Source organism: Lepidochelys kempii, chromosome 27 (genome assembly GCF_965140265.1).
Source record: "Lepidochelys kempii isolate rLepKem1 chromosome 27, rLepKem1.hap2, whole genome shotgun sequence".
Lineage (NCBI taxonomy): Eukaryota > Metazoa > Chordata > Testudines > Cheloniidae > Lepidochelys > Lepidochelys kempii.
The window spans coordinates 2,672,136-2,691,195 of NC_133282.1; positions in this window are offsets into that span (position 1 = coordinate 2,672,136).

The window sequence follows — 19,060 nt, forward strand, 5'->3', positions numbered from 1 at the left end:
GGCTTCACTGACTAGGGGTCCTATGAAGGTTGCAGCCAGTCAGGCCGCAGCCAGTCAGGCAGCGGCACAGGAGCTAGCAAACAGAGCTGTAAACAGGGGAGTTTGAGTGGGAGTTCTGTTGGAGGAGAAGGTATTTGTGTGTGTTTGGTTTTGTATTGGTACTGTGTGTATGTGTAGAGGCTTGGAGGGGCTTTGTGCTGGGAGAGAAGCTGAGCCCTGATTAGGGGGCGGGGCTTCCCTGACTAGGGGGTCCTATAAATCGAGCAGCCAGTCAGGCAGCGGCACAGGAGCTAGCAAACAGAGCTGTAAACAGGGGAGTTTGAGTGGGAGTTCTGTTGGAGGAGAAGGTATTTGTGTGTGTGTGTGTTAGGTTTTGTATTGGTAGTATCTGTATGTGTCGAGGCTTGTAGGGGCTTTGTGCTGGGAGAGAAACTGAGCCCTGATTAGTGGCGGGGCTTCACTGACTAGGAGTCCTACAAAGGTAGCGGCACAGACAGCTGCAGCGGCACAGGAGCTAGCAAACAGAGCTGTAAACAGGGGAGTTTGAGTGGGAGTTCTGTTGGAGGAGAAGGTATTTGTGTGTGTTTGGTTTTGTATTGGTGGTATCTGTATTTGCAGGGGCTTTGTGCTGGGAGAGAAGCTGAGCCCTGATTAGGGGGCGGGGCTTCACTGACTAGGGGTCCTATAAAGGTAGCAGCCAGTCAGGCAGCGGCACAGGAGCTATCAAACAGAGCTGTAAACAGGGGAGTTTGAGTGGGAGTTCTGTTGGAGGAGAAGGTATTTGTGTGTGTTTGGTTTTGTATTGGTAGTATCTGTATGTGTAGAGGCTTGGAGGGGCTTTGTGCTGGGAGAGAAGCTGAGCCCTGATTAGGGGGCGGGGTTTCACTGACTAGGGGTCCTATAAAGGTAGCAGCCAGGCAGGCAGCAGCACAGACAGCTGCAGCGACACAGGAGCTAGCAAACAGAGCTGTAAACAGGGGAGTTTGTGTAGGAGTTCTGTTGGAGGAGAAGGCATTTGTGTGTGTTTGGTTTTGTATTGGTAGTATCTGTATGTGTAGAGGCTTGGAGGGGCTTTGTGCTGGGAGAGAAGCTGAGCCCTGATTAGGGGGCGGGGCTTCACTGACTAGGAGTCCTATAAAGGTAGCGGCACAGACAGCTACAGCAGCACAGGAGCTAGCAAACAGAGCTGTAAACAGGGGAGTTTGAGTGGGAGTTCTGTTGGAGGAGAAGGTATTTGTGTGTGTTTGGTTTTGTATTGGTAGTATCTGTATGTGTAGAGGCTTGGAGGGGCTTTGTGCTGGGAGAGAAGCTGAGCCCTGATTAGGGGGCGGGGTTTCACTGACTAGGGGTCCTATAAAGGTAGCAGCCAGGCAGGCAGCAGCACAGACAGCTGCAGCGACACAGGAGCTAGCAAACAGAGCTGTAAACAGGGGAGTTTGTGTAGGAGTTCTGTTGGAGGAGAAGGCATTTGTGTGTGTTTGGTTTTCTATTGGTAGTATCTGTATGTGTAGAGGCTTGGAGGGGCTTTGTGCTGGGAGAGAAGCTGAGCCCTGATTAGGGGGCGGGGCTTCACTGACTAGGAGTCCTATAAAGGTAGCGGCACAGACAGCTACAGCAGCACAGGAGCTAGCAAACAGCGCTGTAAACAGGGGAGTTTGAGTGGGAGTTCTGTTGGAGGAGAAGGTATTTGTGTGTGTTTGGTTTTGTATTGGTGGTATCTGTATTTGCAGGGGCTTTGTGCTGGGAGAGAAGCTGAGCCCTGATTAGGGGGCGGGGCTTCACTGACTAGGGGTCCTATAAAGGTAGCAGCCAGTCAGGCAGTGGCACAGGAACTAGCAAACAGAGCTGTAAACAGGGGAGTTTGAGTGGGAGTTCTGTTGGAGGAGAAGGTATTTGTGTGTGTTTGGTTTTGCATTGTTCGTATCTGTATGTGTAGGGACTTGGAGGGGCTTTGTGCTGGGAGAGAAGCTGAGCCCTGATTAGAGGGCGGGGCTTCCCTGACTAGGGGTCCTATAAATGTAGCAGCCAGTCAGGCAGCGGCACAGGAGCTAGCAAACAGAGCTGTAAACAGGGGAGTTTGAGTGGGAGTTCTGTTGGAGGAGAAGGTATTTGTGTGTGTTTGGTTTTGTATTGGTGGTATCTGTATTTGCAGGGGCTTTGTGCTGGGAGAGAAGCTGAGCCCTGATTAGGGGGCGGGGCTTCACTGACTAGGGGTCCTATAAAGGTAGCAGCCAGTCAGGCAGCGGCACAGGAGCTATCAAACAGAGCTGTAAACAGGGGAGTTTGAGTGGGAGTTCTGTTGGAGGAGAAGGTATTTGTGTGTGTTTGGTTTTGTATTGGTAGTATCTGTATGTGTAGAGGCTTGGAGGGGCTTTGTGCTGGGAGAGAAGCTGAGCCCTGATTAGGGGGCGGGGTTTCACTGACTAGGGGTCCTATAAAGGTAGCAGCCAGGCAGGCAGCAGCACAGACAGCTGCAGCGACACAGGAGCTAGCAAACAGAGCTGTAAACAGGGGAGTTTGTGTAGGAGTTCTGTTGGAGGAGAAGGCATTTGTGTGTGTTTGGTTTTGTATTGGTAGTATCTGTATGTGTAGAGGCTTGGAGGGGCTTTGTGCTGGGAGAGAAGCTGAGCCCTGATTAGGGGGCGGGGCTTCACTGACTAGGAGTCCTATAAAGGTAGCGGCACAGACAGCTACAGCAGCACAGGAGCTAGCAAACAGAGCTGTAAACAGGGGAGTTTGAGTGGGAGTTCTGTTGGAGGAGAAGGTATTTGTGTGTGTTTGGTTTTGTATTGGTAGTATCTGTATGTGTAGAGGCTTGGAGGGGCTTTGTGCTGGGAGAGAAGCTGAGCCCTGATTAGGGGGCGGGGTTTCACTGACTAGGGGTCCTATAAAGGTAGCAGCCAGGCAGGCAGCAGCACAGACAGCTGCAGCGACACAGGAGCTAGCAAACAGAGCTGTAAACAGGGGAGTTTGTGTAGGAGTTCTGTTGGAGGAGAAGGCATTTGTGTGTGTTTGGTTTTCTATTGGTAGTATCTGTATGTGTAGAGGCTTGGAGGGGCTTTGTGCTGGGAGAGAAGCTGAGCCCTGATTAGGGGGCGGGGCTTCACTGACTAGGAGTCCTATAAAGGTAGCGGCACAGACAGCTACAGCAGCACAGGAGCTAGCAAACAGAGCTGTAAACAGGGGAGTTTGAGTGGGAGTTCTGTTGGAGGAGAAGGTATTTGTGTGTGTTTGGTTTTGTATTGGTGGTATCTGTATTTGCAGGGGCTTTGTGCTGGGAGAGAAGCTGAGCCCTGATTAGGGGGCGGGGCTTCACTGACTAGGGGTCCTATAAAGGTAGCAGCCAGTCAGGCAGCGGCACAGGAACTAGCAAACAGAGCTGTAAACAGGGGAGTTTGAGTGGGAGTTCTGTTGGAGGAGAAGGTATTTGTGTGTGTTTGGTTTTGCATTGTTCGTATCTGTATGTGTAGGGACTTGGAGGGGCTTTGTGCTGGGAGAGAAGCTGATCCCTGATTAGAGGGCGGGGCTTCCCTGACTAGGGGTCCTATAAATGTAGCAGCCAGTCAGGCAGCGGCACAGGAGCTAGCAAACAGAGCTGTAAACAGGGGAGTTTGAGTGGGAGTTCTGTTGGAGGAGAAGGTATTTGTGTGTGTGTGTGTTTGGTTTTGTATTGGTAGTATCTGTATGTGTAGGGGCTTTGTGCTGGGAGAGAAGCTGAGCCCTGATTAGGGGGCGGGGCTTCACTGACTAGGGGTCCTATAAAGGTAGCAGCAGGTCAGGCAGCGGCACAGGAGCTAGCAAACAGGGCTGTAAACAGGGGAGTTTGAGTGGGAGTTCTGTTGGAGGAGAAGGTATTTATGTGTGTGTGCGTTTGGTTTTGTATTGGTAGTATCTGTATGTGTCGAGGCTTGGAGGGGCTTTGTGCTGGGAGAGAAGCCGAGCCCTGTTTCGGGGGCGGGGCTTCACTGACTAGGAGTCCTATAAAGGTAGCGGCACAGACAGCTGCACCGGCACAGGAGCTAGCAAACAGAGCTGTAAACAGGGGAGTTTGAGTGGGAGTTCTGTTGGAGGAGAAGGAATTTGTGTGTTTTTGGTTTGTATTGGTACTATGTGTATGTGTAGAGGCTTGGAGGGGCTTTGTGCTGGGAGAGAAGCTGAGCCCTGATTAGGGGGCGGGGCTTCACTGACTAGGGGTCCTATAAAGGTAGCAGCCAGTCAGGCAGCGGCAGAGGAGCTAGCAAACAGAGCTGTAAACAGGGGAGTTGGAGTGGGAGTTCTGTTGGAGGAGAAGGTATTTGTGTGTGTTTGGTTTTGTATTGGTAGTATCTGTATGTGTAGAGGCTTGGAGGGGCTTTTTGCTGGGAGAGAAGCTGAGCCCTGATTGGGGGGCGGGGTTTCACTGACTAGGAGTCCTATAAAGGTAGCGGCACAGACAGCTGGAGCAGCACAGGAGCTAGCACACAGAGCTGTAAACAGGGGAGTTTGAGTGGGAGTTCTGTTGGAGGAGAAAGTATTTGTGTGTGTTTGGTGATGGTATCTGTATATGTAGGGGCTTTGTGCTGGGAGAGAAGCTGAGCCCTGATTAGGGGGCGGGGCTTCCCTGACTAGTGGTCCTACAAAGGGAGCAGCCAGTCAGGCAGCGGCACAGGAGCTAGCAAACAGAGCTGTAAACAGGGGAGTTTGAGGGGGAGTTCTGTTGGAGGAGAAGGTATTTGTGTGTGTTTGGTTTTGTATTGGTAGTATCTGTATGTGTAGAGGCTTGGAGGGGCTTTGTGCTGGGAGGGAAGCTGAGCCCTGATTAGGGGGCGGGGCTTCCCTGACTAGGGGTCCTATAAAGGTAGCAGCCAGTCAGGCAGTGGCACAGGAGCTAGCAAACAGAGCTGTAAACAGGGGAGTTTGAGTGGGAGTTCTGTTGGGGGAGAAGGTATTTGTGCGTGTTTGGTTTTGTATTGGTAGTATCTGTATGTGTAGGGGCTTGGCGGGGCTTTGTGCTGGGAGAGAAGCTGAGCCGTGATTAGGGGGCGGGGCTTCACTGACTAGGGGTCCTATAAAGGTAGCAGCCAGTCAGGCAGCAGCACAGACAGCTGCAGCGGCACAGGAGCTAGCAAACAGAGCTGTAAACAGGGGAGTTTGAGTGGGAGTTCTGTTGGAGGAGAAAGTATTTGTGTGTGTTTGGTTTTGTATTGGTGGTATCTGTATATGTAGGGGCTTTGTGCTGGGAGAGAAGCTGAGCCCTGATTAGGGGGCGGGGCTTCACTGACTAGGGGTCCTATGAAGGTAGCAGCCAGTCAGGCCGCAGCCAGTCAGGCAGCGGCACAGGAGCTAGCAAACAGAGCTGTAAACAGGGGAGTTTGAGTGGGAGTTCTGTTGGAGGAGAAGGTATTTGTGTGTGTTTGGTTTTGTATTGGTACTGTGTGTATGTGTAGAGGCTTGGAGGGGCTTTGTGCTGGGAGAGAAGCTGAGCCCTGATTAGGGGGCGGGGCTTCCATGACTAGGGGGTCCTATAAATCGAGCAGCCAGTCAGGCAGCGGCACAGGAGCTAGCAAACAGAGCTGTAAACAGGGGAGTTTGAGTGGGAGTTCTGTTGGAGGAGAAGGAATTTGTGTGTTTTTGGTTTTGTATTGGTACTATGTGTATGTGTAGAGGCTTGGAGGGGCTTTGTGCTGGGAGAGAAGCTGAGCCCTGATTAGGTGGCGGGGCTTCACTGACTAGGGGTCCTATAAAGGTAGCAGCCAGTCAGGCAGCGGCACAGGAGCTAGCAAACAGAGCTGTAAACAGGGGGGTTGGAGTGGGAGTTCTGTTGGAGGAGAAAGTATTTGTGTGTGTTTGGTTTTGTATTGGTGGTATCTGTATATGTAGGGGCTTTGTGCTGGGAGAGAAGCTCAGCCCTGATTAGGGGTCGGGGCTTCCCTGACTAGGGGTCCTATAAAGGTAGCAGACAGTCAGGCACCGGCACAGGAGCTAGCAAACAGAGCTGTAAACAGGGGAGTTTGAGTGGGAGTTCTGTTGGAGGAGAAGGTATTTGTGTGTGTTTGGTTTTGTATTGGTAGTATATGTATGTGTAGGGGCTTTGTGCTGGGAGAGAAGCTGAGCCCTGATTAGGGGGCGGGGCTTCACTGACTAGGGGTCCTATAAAGGTAGCGGCACAGACAGCTGCAGCAGCACAGGAGCTAGCAAACAGAGCTGTAAACAGGGGAGTTTGAGTGGGAGTTCTGTTGGAGGAGAAGGTATTTGTGTGTGTTTGGTTTTGTATTGGTAGTATCTGTACGTGTAGGGGCTTTGTGCTGGGAGAGAAGCTGAGCCCTGATTAGGGGTCCTATAAAGGTAGCAGCCAGTCAGGCAGCGGCACAGACAACTGCAGCGGCACAGGAGCTAGGAAACAGATCTATAAACAGGGGAGTTTGATTGGGTGTTCTGTTGTAGAAGAAGGTATTTGTGTGTGTTCGGTTTTGTATTGGTGGTATCTGTATATGTAGGGGCTTCGTGCTGGGAGAGAAGCTGAGCCCTGATTAGGGGGCGGGGCTTCTCTGACTAGGGGTCCTATAAAGGTAGCAGCCAGTCAGGCAGCGGCACAGGAGCTCGCAAACAGAGCTGTAAACAGGGGACTTGGAGTGGGAGTTCTGTTGGAGGAGAAGGTATTTGTGTGTGTTTGGTTTTGTATTGGTAGTATCTGTACGTGTAGGGGCTTTGTGCTGGGAGAGAAGCAGAGCCCTGATTAGGGGTCCTATAAAGGTAGCAGCCAGTCAGGCAGTGGCACAGACGGCTGCAGCGGCACAGGGGCAAGCACACAGAGCTGTAAACAGGGGAGTTTGAGTGGGAGTTCTGTTGGAGGAGAAGGTATTTGGGTGTGTTTGGTTTTGTATTGGTAGTATCTGTATGTGTAGAGACTTGGAGGGGCTTTGTGCTGGGAGAGAAGCTGAGCCCTGATTAGGGGGCGGGGCTTCCATGACTAGGGGTCCTATGAAGGTAGCAGCCAGTCAGGCCGCAGCCAGTCACGCAGCGGCACAGGAGCTAGCAAACAGAGCTGTAAACAGGGGAGTTTGAGTGGGAGTTCTGTTGGAGGAGAAGGTATTTGTGTGTGTTTGGTTTTGTATTGGTACTGTGTGTATGTGTAGAGGCTTGGAGGGGCTTTGTGCTGGGAGAGAAGCTGAGCCCTGATTAGGGGGCGGGGCTTCCATGACTAGGGGGTCCTATAAATCGAGCAGCCAGTCAGGGAGTGGCACAGGAGCTAGCAAACAGAGCTGTAAACAGGGGAGTTTGAGTGGGAGTTCTGTTGGGGGAGAAGGTATTTGTGCGTGTTTGGTTTTGTATTGGTAGTATCTGTATGTGTAGGGGCTTGGCGGGGCTTTGTGCTGGGAGAGAAGCTGAGCCGTGATTAGGGGGCGGGGCTTCACTGACTAGGGGTCCTATAAAGGTAGCAGCCAGTCAGGCAGCAGCACAGACAGCTGCAGCGGCACAGGAGCTAGCAAACAGAGCTGTAAACAGGGGAGTTTGAGTGGGAGTTCTGTTGGAGGAGAAGGTATTTGTGTGTGTTTGGTTTTGTATTGGTGGTATCTCTATGTGTAGGGGCTTTGTGCTGGGAGAGAAGCAGAGCCCTGATTAGGGGTCCTATAAAGGTAGCAGCCAGTCAGGCAGTGGCACAGACAGCTGCAGCGGCACAGGAGCTAGCAAACAGAGCTGTAAACAGGGGAGTTTGAGTGGGAGTTCTGTTGGAGGAGAAAGTATTTGTGTGTGTTTGGTTTTGTATTGGTGGTATCTGTATATGTAGGGGCTTTGTGCTGGGAGAGAAGCTGAGCCCTGATTAGGGGGCGGGGCTTCACTGACTAGGGGTCCTATGAAGGTTGCAGCCAGTCAGGCCGCAGCCAGTCAGGCAGCGGCACAGGAGCTAGCAAACAGAGCTGTAAACAGGGGAGTTTGAGTGGGAGTTCTGTTGGAGGAGAAGGTATTTGTGTGTGTTTGGTTTTGTATTGGTACTGTGTGTATGTGTAGAGGCTTGGAGGGGCTTTGTGCTGGGAGAGAAGCTGAGCCCTGATTAGGGGGCGGGGCTTCCCTGACTAGGGGGTCCTATAAATCGAGCAGCCAGTCAGGCAGCGGCACAGGAGCTAGCAAACAGAGCTGTAAACAGGGGAGTTTGAGTGGGAGTTCTGTTGGAGGAGAAGGTATTTGTGTGTGTGTGTGTTAGGTTTTGTATTGGTAGTATCTGTATGTGTCGAGGCTTGTAGGGGCTTTGTGCTGGGAGAGAAACTGAGCCCTGATTAGTGGCGGGGCTTCACTGACTAGGAGTCCTACAAAGGTAGCGGCACAGACAGCTGCAGCGGCACAGGAGCTAGCAAACAGAGCTGTAAACAGGGGAGTTTGAGTGGGAGTTCTGTTGGAGGAGAAGGTATTTGTGTGTGTTTGGTTTTGTATTGGTGGTATCTGTATTTGCAGGGGCTTTGTGCTGGGAGAGAAGCTGAGCCCTGATTAGGGGGCGGGGCTTCACTGACTAGGGGTCCTATAAAGGTAGCAGCCAGTCAGGCAGCGGCACAGGAGCTATCAAACAGAGCTGTAAACAGGGGAGTTTGAGTGGGAGTTCTGTTGGAGGAGAAGGTATTTGTGTGTGTTTGGTTTTGTATTGGTAGTATCTGTATGTGTAGAGGCTTGGAGGGGCTTTGTGCTGGGAGAGAAGCTGAGCCCTGATTAGGGGGCGGGGTTTCACTGACTAGGGGTCCTATAAAGGTAGCAGCCAGGCAGGCAGCAGCACAGACAGCTGCAGCGACACAGGAGCTAGCAAACAGAGCTGTAAACAGGGGAGTTTGTGTAGGAGTTCTGTTGGAGGAGAAGGCATTTGTGTGTGTTTGGTTTTGTATTGGTAGTATCTGTATGTGTAGAGGCTTGGAGGGGCTTTGTGCTGGGAGAGAAGCTGAGCCCTGATTAGGGGGCGGGGCTTCACTGACTAGGAGTCCTATAAAGGTAGCGGCACAGACAGCTACAGCAGCACAGGAGCTAGCAAACAGAGCTGTAAACAGGGGAGTTTGAGTGGGAGTTCTGTTGGAGGAGAAGGTATTTGTGTGTGTTTGGTTTTGTATTGGTAGTATCTGTATGTGTAGAGGCTTGGAGGGGCTTTGTGCTGGGAGAGAAGCTGAGCCCTGATTAGGGGGCGGGGTTTCACTGACTAGGGGTCCTATAAAGGTAGCAGCCAGGCAGGCAGCAGCACAGACAGCTGCAGCGACACAGGAGCTAGCAAACAGAGCTGTAAACAGGGGAGTTTGTGTAGGAGTTCTGTTGGAGGAGAAGGCATTTGTGTGTGTTTGGTTTTCTATTGGTAGTATCTGTATGTGTAGAGGCTTGGAGGGGCTTTGTGCTGGGAGAGAAGCTGAGCCCTGATTAGGGGGCGGGGCTTCACTGACTAGGAGTCCTATAAAGGTAGCGGCACAGACAGCTACAGCAGCACAGGAGCTAGCAAACAGCGCTGTAAACAGGGGAGTTTGAGTGGGAGTTCTGTTGGAGGAGAAGGTATTTGTGTGTGTTTGGTTTTGTATTGGTGGTATCTGTATTTGCAGGGGCTTTGTGCTGGGAGAGAAGCTGAGCCCTGATTAGGGGGCGGGGCTTCACTGACTAGGGGTCCTATAAAGGTAGCAGCCAGTCAGGCAGTGGCACAGGAACTAGCAAACAGAGCTGTAAACAGGGGAGTTTGAGTGGGAGTTCTGTTGGAGGAGAAGGTATTTGTGTGTGTTTGGTTTTGCATTGTTCGTATCTGTATGTGTAGGGACTTGGAGGGGCTTTGTGCTGGGAGAGAAGCTGAGCCCTGATTAGAGGGCGGGGCTTCCCTGACTAGGGGTCCTATAAATGTAGCAGCCAGTCAGGCAGCGGCACAGGAGCTAGCAAACAGAGCTGTAAACAGGGGAGTTTGAGTGGGAGTTCTGTTGGAGGAGAAGGTATTTGTGTGTGTTTGGTTTTGTATTGGTGGTATCTGTATTTGCAGGGGCTTTGTGCTGGGAGAGAAGCTGAGCCCTGATTAGGGGGCGGGGCTTCACTGACTAGGGGTCCTATAAAGGTAGCAGCCAGTCAGGCAGCGGCACAGGAGCTATCAAACAGAGCTGTAAACAGGGGAGTTTGAGTGGGAGTTCTGTTGGAGGAGAAGGTATTTGTGTGTGTTTGGTTTTGTATTGGTAGTATCTGTATGTGTAGAGGCTTGGAGGGGCTTTGTGCTGGGAGAGAAGCTGAGCCCTGATTAGGGGGCGGGGTTTCACTGACTAGGGGTCCTATAAAGGTAGCAGCCAGGCAGGCAGCAGAACAGACAGCTGCAGCGACACAGGAGCTAGCAAACAGAGCTGTAAACAGGGGAGTTTGTGTAGGAGTTCTGTTGGAGGAGAAGGCATTTGTGTGTGTTTGGTTTTGTATTGGTAGTATCTGTATGTGTAGAGGCTTGGAGGGGCTTTGTGCTGGGAGAGAAGCTGAGCCCTGATTAGGGGGCGGGGCTTCACTGACTAGGAGTCCTATAAAGGTAGCGGCACAGACAGCTACAGCAGCACAGGAGCTAGCAAACAGAGCTGTAAACAGGGGAGTTTGAGTGGGAGTTCTGTTGGAGGAGAAGGTATTTGTGTGTGTTTGGTTTTGTATTGGTAGTATCTGTATGTGTAGAGGCTTGGAGGGGCTTTGTGCTGGGAGAGAAGCTGAGCCCTGATTAGGGGGCGGGGTTTCACTGACTAGGGGTCCTATAAAGGTAGCAGCCAGGCAGGCAGCAGCACAGACAGCTGCAGCGACACAGGAGCTAGCAAACAGAGCTGTAAACAGGGGAGTTTGTGTAGGAGTTCTGTTGGAGGAGAAGGCATTTGTGTGTGTTTGGTTTTCTATTGGTAGTATCTGTATGTGTAGAGGCTTGGAGGGGCTTTGTGCTGGGAGAGAAGCTGAGCCCTGATTAGGGGGCGGGGCTTCACTGACTAGGAGTCCTATAAAGGTAGCGGCACAGACAGCTACAGCAGCACAGGAGCTAGCAAACAGAGCTGTAAACAGGGGAGTTTGAGTGGGAGTTCTGTTGGAGGAGAAGGTATTTGTGTGTGTTTGGTTTTGTATTGGTGGTATCTGTATTTGCAGGGGCTTTGTGCTGGGAGAGAAGCTGAGCCCTGATTAGGGGGCGGGGCTTCACTGACTAGGGGTCCTATAAAGGTAGCAGCCAGTCAGGCAGCGGCACAGGAACTAGCAAACAGAGCTGTAAACAGGGGAGTTTGAGTGGGAGTTCTGTTGGAGGAGAAGGTATTTGTGTGTGTTTGGTTTTGCATTGTTCGTATCTGTATGTGTAGGGACTTGGAGGGGCTTTGTGCTGGGAGAGAAGCTGAGCCCTGATTAGAAGGCGGGGCTTCCCTGACTAGGGGTCCTATAAATGTAGCAGCCAGTCAGGCAGCGGCACAGGAGCTAGCAAACAGAGCTGTAAACAGGGGAGTTTGAGTGGGAGTTCTGTTGGAGGAGAAGGTATTTGTGTGTGTTTGGTTTTGTATTGGTGGTATCTGTATTTGCAGGGGCTTTGTGCTGGGAGAGAAGCTGAGCCCTGATTAGGGGTCCTATAAAGGTAGCAGCCAGTCAGGCAGCGGCACAGGAGCTATCAAACAGAGCTGTAAACAGGGGAGTTTGAGTGGGAGTTCTGTTGGAGGAGAAGGTATTTGTGTGTGTTTGGTTTTGTATTGGTAGTATCTGTATGTGTAGAGGCTTGGCGGGGCTTTGTGCTGGGAGAGAAGCTGAGCCCTGATTAGGGGGCGGGGTTTCACTGACTAGGGGTCGTATAAAGGTAGCAGCCAGGCAGGCAGCAGCACAGACAGCTGCAGCGACACAGGAGCTAGCAAACAGAGCTGTAAACAGGGGAGTTTGTGTAGGAGTTCTGTTGGAGGAGAAGGCATTTGTGTGTGTTTGGTTTTGTATTGGTAGTATCTGTATGTGTAGAGGCTTGGAGGGGCTTTGTGCTGGGAGAGAAGCTGAGCCCTGATTAGGGGGCGGGGCTTCACTGACTAGGGGTCCTATAAAGGTAGCAGCCAGTCAGGCAGCGGCACAGGAACTAGCAAACAGAGCTGTAAACAGGGGAGTTTGAGTGGGAGTTCTGTTGGAGGAGAAGGTATTTGTGTGTGTTTGGTTTTGTATTGGTGGTATCTGTATTTGCAGGGGCTTTGTGCTGGGAGAGAAGCTGAGCCCTGATTAGGGGGCGGGGCTTCACTGACTAGGGTTCCTATAAAGGTAGCAGCCAGTCAGGCAGCGGCACAGGAACTAGCAAACAGAGCTGTAAACAGGGGAGTTTGAGTGGGAGTTCTGTTGGAGGAGAAGGTATTTGTGTGTGTTTGGTTTTGCATTGTTCGTATCTGTATGTGTAGGGACTTGGAGGGGCTTTGTGCTGGGAGAGAAGCTGAGCCCTGATTAGAGGGCGGGGCTTCCCTGACTAGGGGTCCTATAAATGTAGCAGCCAGTCAGGCAGCGGCACAGGAGCTAGCAAACAGAGCTGTAAACAGGCGAGTTTGAGTGGGAGTTCTGTTGGAGGAGAAGGTATTTGTGTGTGTGTGTGTTTGGTTTTGTATTGGTAGTATCTGTATGTGTAGGGGCTTTGTGCTGGGAGAGAAGCTGAGCCCTGATTAGGGGGCGGGGCTTCACTGACTAGGGGTCCTATAAAGGTAGCAGCAGGTCAGGCAGCGGCACAGGAGCTAGCAAACAGGGCTGTAAACAGGGGAGTTTGAGTGGGAGTTCTGTTGGAGGAGAAAGTATTTGTGTGTGTTTGGTTTTGTACTGGTGGTATCTGTATATGTAGGGGCTTTGTGCTGGGAGAGAAGCTGAGCCCTGATTAGGGGGCGAGGCTTCCCTGACTAGGGGTCCTATAAAGGTAGCAGCCAGTCAGACAGCGGCACAGGAGCTAGCAAACAGAGCTCTAAACAGGGGAGTTTGAGTGGGAGTTCTGTTGGAGGAGAAGGTATTTGTGTGTGTGTGTTTCGTTTTGTATTGGTAGTATCTGTATGTGTAGGGGCGTTGTGCTGAGAGAGAAGCTGAGCCCCTGCACATACAGATACCACCAACACAAAACCAAACACACACACTAATACCTTCTCCTCCAACAGAACTCCCACTCAAACTCCCCTGTTTACAGCTCTGTTTGCTAGCTCGTGTGCCGCTGCAGATGTCTGTGCTGCTGCCTGACTGGCTGCTACCTTTATAGGACCCCCTAGTCAGTGAAACTCCGCCCCCTAATCGCGGCTCAGCTTCTCTCCCAGCACAAAGCCCCTCCAGGCCTCTACACATACAGATACTACGAATACAAAACCCAACACACACAAATACCTTCTCCTCCAACAGAACTCCCACTCAAACTCCTCTGTTTGCTAGCTCCTGTGCCACTGCCTGACTGGCTGCTACCTTTATAGGACCCCTAGTCAGGGAAGCCCCGCCCCCTAATCAGGGTTCAGCTTCTCTCCCATCACAAAGCCTCTACACATACAGATACTACCAATACAAAACCAAACACACACAAACACCTTCTCCTCCAACAGAACTCCCACTCAACCTCCCCTGTTTACAGCTCTGTTTGCTAGCTCCTGTGCCGCTGCCTGATTGGCTGCTACCTTTATAGGACCCCTAGTCAGTGAAGTCCCGCCCCCTAATCAGGGCTCAGCTTCTCTCCCAGCACAAAGCCCCTCCAAGCCTCTACACATACAGATACTACCAACACAAAACCAAACACACACAAATACCTTCTCCTCCAACAGAACTCCCACTCAAACTCCCCTGTTTACAGCTCTGTTTGCTAGCTCCTGTGCCGCTGCCTGATTGGCTGCTACCTTTATAGGACCCCTAGTCAGTGAAGCCCCGCCCGCTAATCAGGGCTCAGCTTCTCTCCCAGCACAAAGCCCTTCCATGCCTCTACACATACAGATACTACCAATAAAAACCAACCACACACAAATACCTTCTCCTCCAACAGAACTCCCTCTCAAACTCCCCTGTTTACATCTCTGTCTGCTGGCTCCTGTGCCGCTGCCTGACTGGCTGCTACCTTTATAGGAACCCTAGTCAGGGAAACCCCGCCCCCTAATCAGGGCTCAGCTTCTCTCCCAGCACAAAGCCCCTACACATACAGATACTACCAATACAGAACCAAACACACACAAATACGTTCTCCTCCAACAGAACTCCCACTCAAACTCCCCTGTTTACAGCTCTGTTTGCTAGCTCCTGTGCCGCTGCAGCTGTCTGTGCCACTGCCTGACTGGCTGCTACCTTTATAGGACCCCTAATCAGGCTCAGCTTCTCTCCCAGCACAAAGCCCCTACACATACAGATACTACCAATACAAAACCAAACACACACAAATACCTTCTCCTCCAACAGAACTCCCACTCAAACTCTCCTGTTTACAGCTCTGTTTGCTAGCTCCTGGGCCACTGCAGCTGTCCGTGCCGCTGCCTGACTTGGTGCTACCTTTATAGGACCCCTAATCAGGGCTCAGCTTCTCTCCCAGCACAAAGCCCCTACGCATACAGATACTACCAATACAAAACCAAACACACACACACACACACACACACACAAATACCTTCTCCTCCAACAGAACTCAAACTCAAACTACCCTGTTTACAGCTCTGTTTGCTAGCTCCTGTGCCGCTGCCTGACTGGCTGCTACCCTTATAGGACCTCTAGTCTGGGAAGCCCCCCCCCCCAATCAGGCCTCAGATTCTCTCCCAGCACAAAGCCCCTCCAAGCCTCTACACACACAAGTACTACCAATACAAAACCAAACACACACACAAATAACTTCTCCTCCAACAGAACTCCCTCTCAAACTCCCCTGTTTACAGCTCAGTTTGCTAGCTTCTGTGCCGCTGTCTGACTGGCTGCTACCTTTATAGGAACCCTAGTCAGTGAAGCCCCGCCCCCTTATCAGGGCTCAGCTTCTCTCCCAGCACAAAGCCCCTACAAGCCTCTACACATACTGATACTAACAATACAAAACCAAACACACACACAAATACCTTCTCCTCCAACAGAACTCCCTCTCAAACTCCCCTGTTTACAGCTCAGTTTGCTAGCTTCTGTGCCGCTGTCTGACTGGCTGCTACCTTTATAGGAACCCTAGTCAGTGAAGCCCCGCCCCCTTATCAGGGCTCAGCTTCTCTCCCAGCACAAAGCCCCTACACATACAGATACGACCAAAACAAAACCAAACACACACAAATACCTTCTCCTCCAACAGAACTCCCTCTCAAACTCCCCTGTTTACATCTCTGTCTGCTGGCTCCTGTGCCGCTGCCTGACTGGCTGCTACCTTTATAGGACCCCTAGTCAGTTAAGCCCCGCCCCCTAATCAGGGCTCAGCTTCTCTACCAGCACAAATCCCCTACACATACAGATACTACCAATACAGAACCAAACACACACAAATACCTTCCCCTCCAACAGAACTCCCACTCAAACTCCCCTGTTTACAGCTCCGTTTGCTAGCTCCTGTGCCGCTGCCTGACTGGCTGCTACCTTTATAGGACCCCTAGTTAGGGAAACCCCGCCCCCTAATCAGGGCTCAGCTTCTCTCCCAGCACAAAGCCCCTACACATACAGATACTACCAATACAGAACCAAACACACACAAATACGTTCTCCTCCAACAGAACTCCCACTCAAACTCCCCTGTTTACAGCTCTGTTTGCTAGCTCCTGTGCCGCTGCAGCTGTCTGTGCCACTGCCTGACTGGCTGCTACCTTTATAGGACCCCTAATCAGGCTCAGCTTCTCTCCCAGCACAAAGCCCCTACACATACAGATACTACCAATACAAAACCAAACACACACAAATACCTTCTCCTCCAACAGAACTCCCACTCAAACTCTCCTGTTTACAGCTCTGTTTGCTAGCTCCTGTGCCACTGCAGCTGTCCGTGCCGCTGCCTGACTTGGTGCTACCTTTATAGGACCCCTAATCAGGGAAGACCCGACCCCTAATCAGGGCTCAGCTTCTCTCCCAGCACAAAGCCCCTACGCATACAGATACTACCAATACAAAACCAAACACACACACACACACACAAATACCTTCTCCTCCAACAGAACTCAAACTCAAACTACCCTGTTTACAGCTCTGTTTGCTAGCTCCTGTGCCGCTGCCTGACTGGCTGCTACCCTTATAGGACCTCTAGTCTGGGAAGCCCCCCCCCCCCAATCAGGCCTCAGATTCTCTCCCAGCACAAAGCCCCTCCAAGCCTCTACACACACAAGTACTACCAATACAAAACCAAACACACACACAAATACCTTCTCCTCCAACAGAACTCCCTCTCAAACTCCCCTGTTTACAGCTCAGTTTGCTAGCTTCTGTGCCGCTGTCTGACTGGCTGCTACCTTTATAGGAACCCTAGTCAGTGAAGCCCCGCCCCCTCATCAGGGCTCAGCTTCTCTCCCAGCACAAAGCCCCTACACATACAGATAATCACACAAATACCTTCTCCTCCAACAGAACTCCCACTCAAACTCCCCTGTTTACAGCTCAGTTTGCTTGCTCCTGTGCGCTGCCTGACTGGCTGCTACCTTTATAGGAACCCTAGTCAGTGAAGCCCCGCCCCCTTATCAGGGCTCAGCTTCTCTCCCAGCACAAAGCCCCTACACATACAGATACGACCAAAACAAAACCAAACACACACAAATACCTTCTCCTCCAACAGAACTCCCACTCAAACTCCCCTGTTTACAGCTCTGTTTGCTGGGTCCTGTGCCACTGCAGCTGTCTGTGCCGCTGCCTGACTGGCTGCTACCTTTACAGAACCCCTAGTCGGGAAAGCCCCGCCCCCTCATCAGGGCTCAGCTTCTCTCCCAGCACAAAGCCCCTACACATACAGATACGACCAAAACAAAACCAAACACACACAAATACCTTCTCCTCCAACCGAACTCCCACTCAAACTCCCCTGTTTACAGCTCTGTTTGCCAGCTCCTGTACCGCTGCAGCTGTCTGTGCCGCTGCCTGTATGGCTGCTCCCTTTATAGGACCCCTAGTCAGTGAAGCCCCGCCCCCTTATCAGGGCTCAGCTTCTCTCCCACCACAAAGCCCCTACAAGCCTCTACACATACTGATACTAACAATACAAAACCATACACACACACAAATACCTTCTCCTCCAACAGAACTCCCACTCAAACTCCCCTGTTTACAGCTCTGTTTACTACCTCCTGTGCCAATGCCTGACTGGCTGCGACCTTTATAGGACCCCTAGTCAGTGAAGCCCCGCCCCCTAATCAGGGCTGAGCTTCCCTCCCAGCACAAAGCCCCTACACATACAGATACTCACACAAATACCTTCTCCTCCAACAGAACTCCCACTCAAACTCCCCTGTTTACAGCTCTGTTTGCTTGCTCCTGTGCCGCTGCCTGACTGGCTGCTACCTTTATAGGACCCCTAGTCAGTGAAGCCCCGCCCCCTAATCAGGGCTCAGCTTCTCTCCCAGCACAAAGCCCCTCCAAGCCTCTACACATACAGATACTACCAATACAAAACCAAACACACACACAAATACCTTCTCCTCCAACAGAACTCCCACTCAAACTCCCCTGTTTACAGCTCTGTTTGCTTGCTCCTGTGCCGCTGCCCGACTGGCTGCTACCTTTATAGGACCCCTAGTCAGTGAAGCTCCGCCCCCTAATCAGGGCTCAGCTTTTCTCCCAGCACAAAGCCCCTACACATACAGATACTCACACAAATACCTTCTCCTCCAACAGAACTCCCACTCAAGCTCCCCTGTTTACAGCTCTGTTTGCTAGCTCCTGTACCGCTGCAGCTGTCTGTGCCGCTGCCTGACTGGCTGCTCCCTTTATAGGAACCCCAGTCAGTGAAGCCCCGCCCCCTAATCAGGGCTCAGCTTCTCTCCCAGCACAAAGCCCCTACAAGCCTCTACACATACTGATACTAACAATACAAAACCAAACACACACACACACACAAATACCTTCTCCTCCAACTGAACTCCCACTCAAACTCCCCTGTTTACAGCTCTGTTTGCTCGCTCCTGTGCCGCTGTCTGACTGGCTGCTCCCTTTATAGGACGGCTAGTCAGGGAAGCCCCGCCCCCTAATCAGGGCTCAGCTTCTCTGCCAGCACAAAGCCCCTACACATACAGATACTCACACAAATACCTTCTCCTCCAACAGAACTCCCACTCAAACTCCCGTTTACAGCTCTGTTTGCTAGCTCCTGTGCCATTGCAGCTGTCTGTGCCGCTGCCTGACTGGCTGCTACCTTTACAGAACCCCTAGTCAGGGAAGCCCCGCCCCCTCATCAGGGCTCAGCTTCTCTCCCAGCACAAAGCCCCTACACGGGCAGATACTACCTGTACAAAACCAACACACACAAATACCTTCTCCTCCAACCGAACTCCCACTCAAACTCCCCTGTTTACACCTCTGTTAGCTAGCTCCTGTACCGCAGCAGCTGTCTGTGCCGCTGCCTGACTGGCTGCTACCTTTATAGGACCCCTAGTCCGTGAAGCCCCGCCCCCTAATCAGGGCTCAGCTTCTCTCCCAGCACAAACCCCCTTCAAGCCTCTACACATACAGATACAACCAATACAAAACCAAACACACACACAAATACCTTCTCCTCCAACAGAACTCCCACTCAAACTCCCCTGTTTACAGCTCTGTTTGCTAGCTCCTGTGCCCCTGTCTGACTGGCTGCTCCCTTTATAGGACCCCTAGTCAGGGAAGCCCCGCCCCCTAATCAGGGCTCAGCTTCTCTGCCAGCACAAATTCCCTACACATGCAGATACTACCAGTACAAAACCAAACACACACAAATACCTTCTCCTCCAACAGAACTCCCACTCAAACTCCCCTCTTTACAGCTCTGTTTGCTAGCTCCTTTGCCACTGCCTGACTGCCTGCTTCCTTTATAGGACCCCTAGTCAGTGAAGCCCCGCCCCCTAATCAGGGCTCAACTTCTCTCCCAGCACAAAGCCCCTACAAGCCTCTACACATACTGATACTAACAATACAAAACCAAACACACACACAGACAAATACCTTCTCCTCCAACAGAACTCCCACTCAAACTCCCCTGTTTACAGCTCTGTTT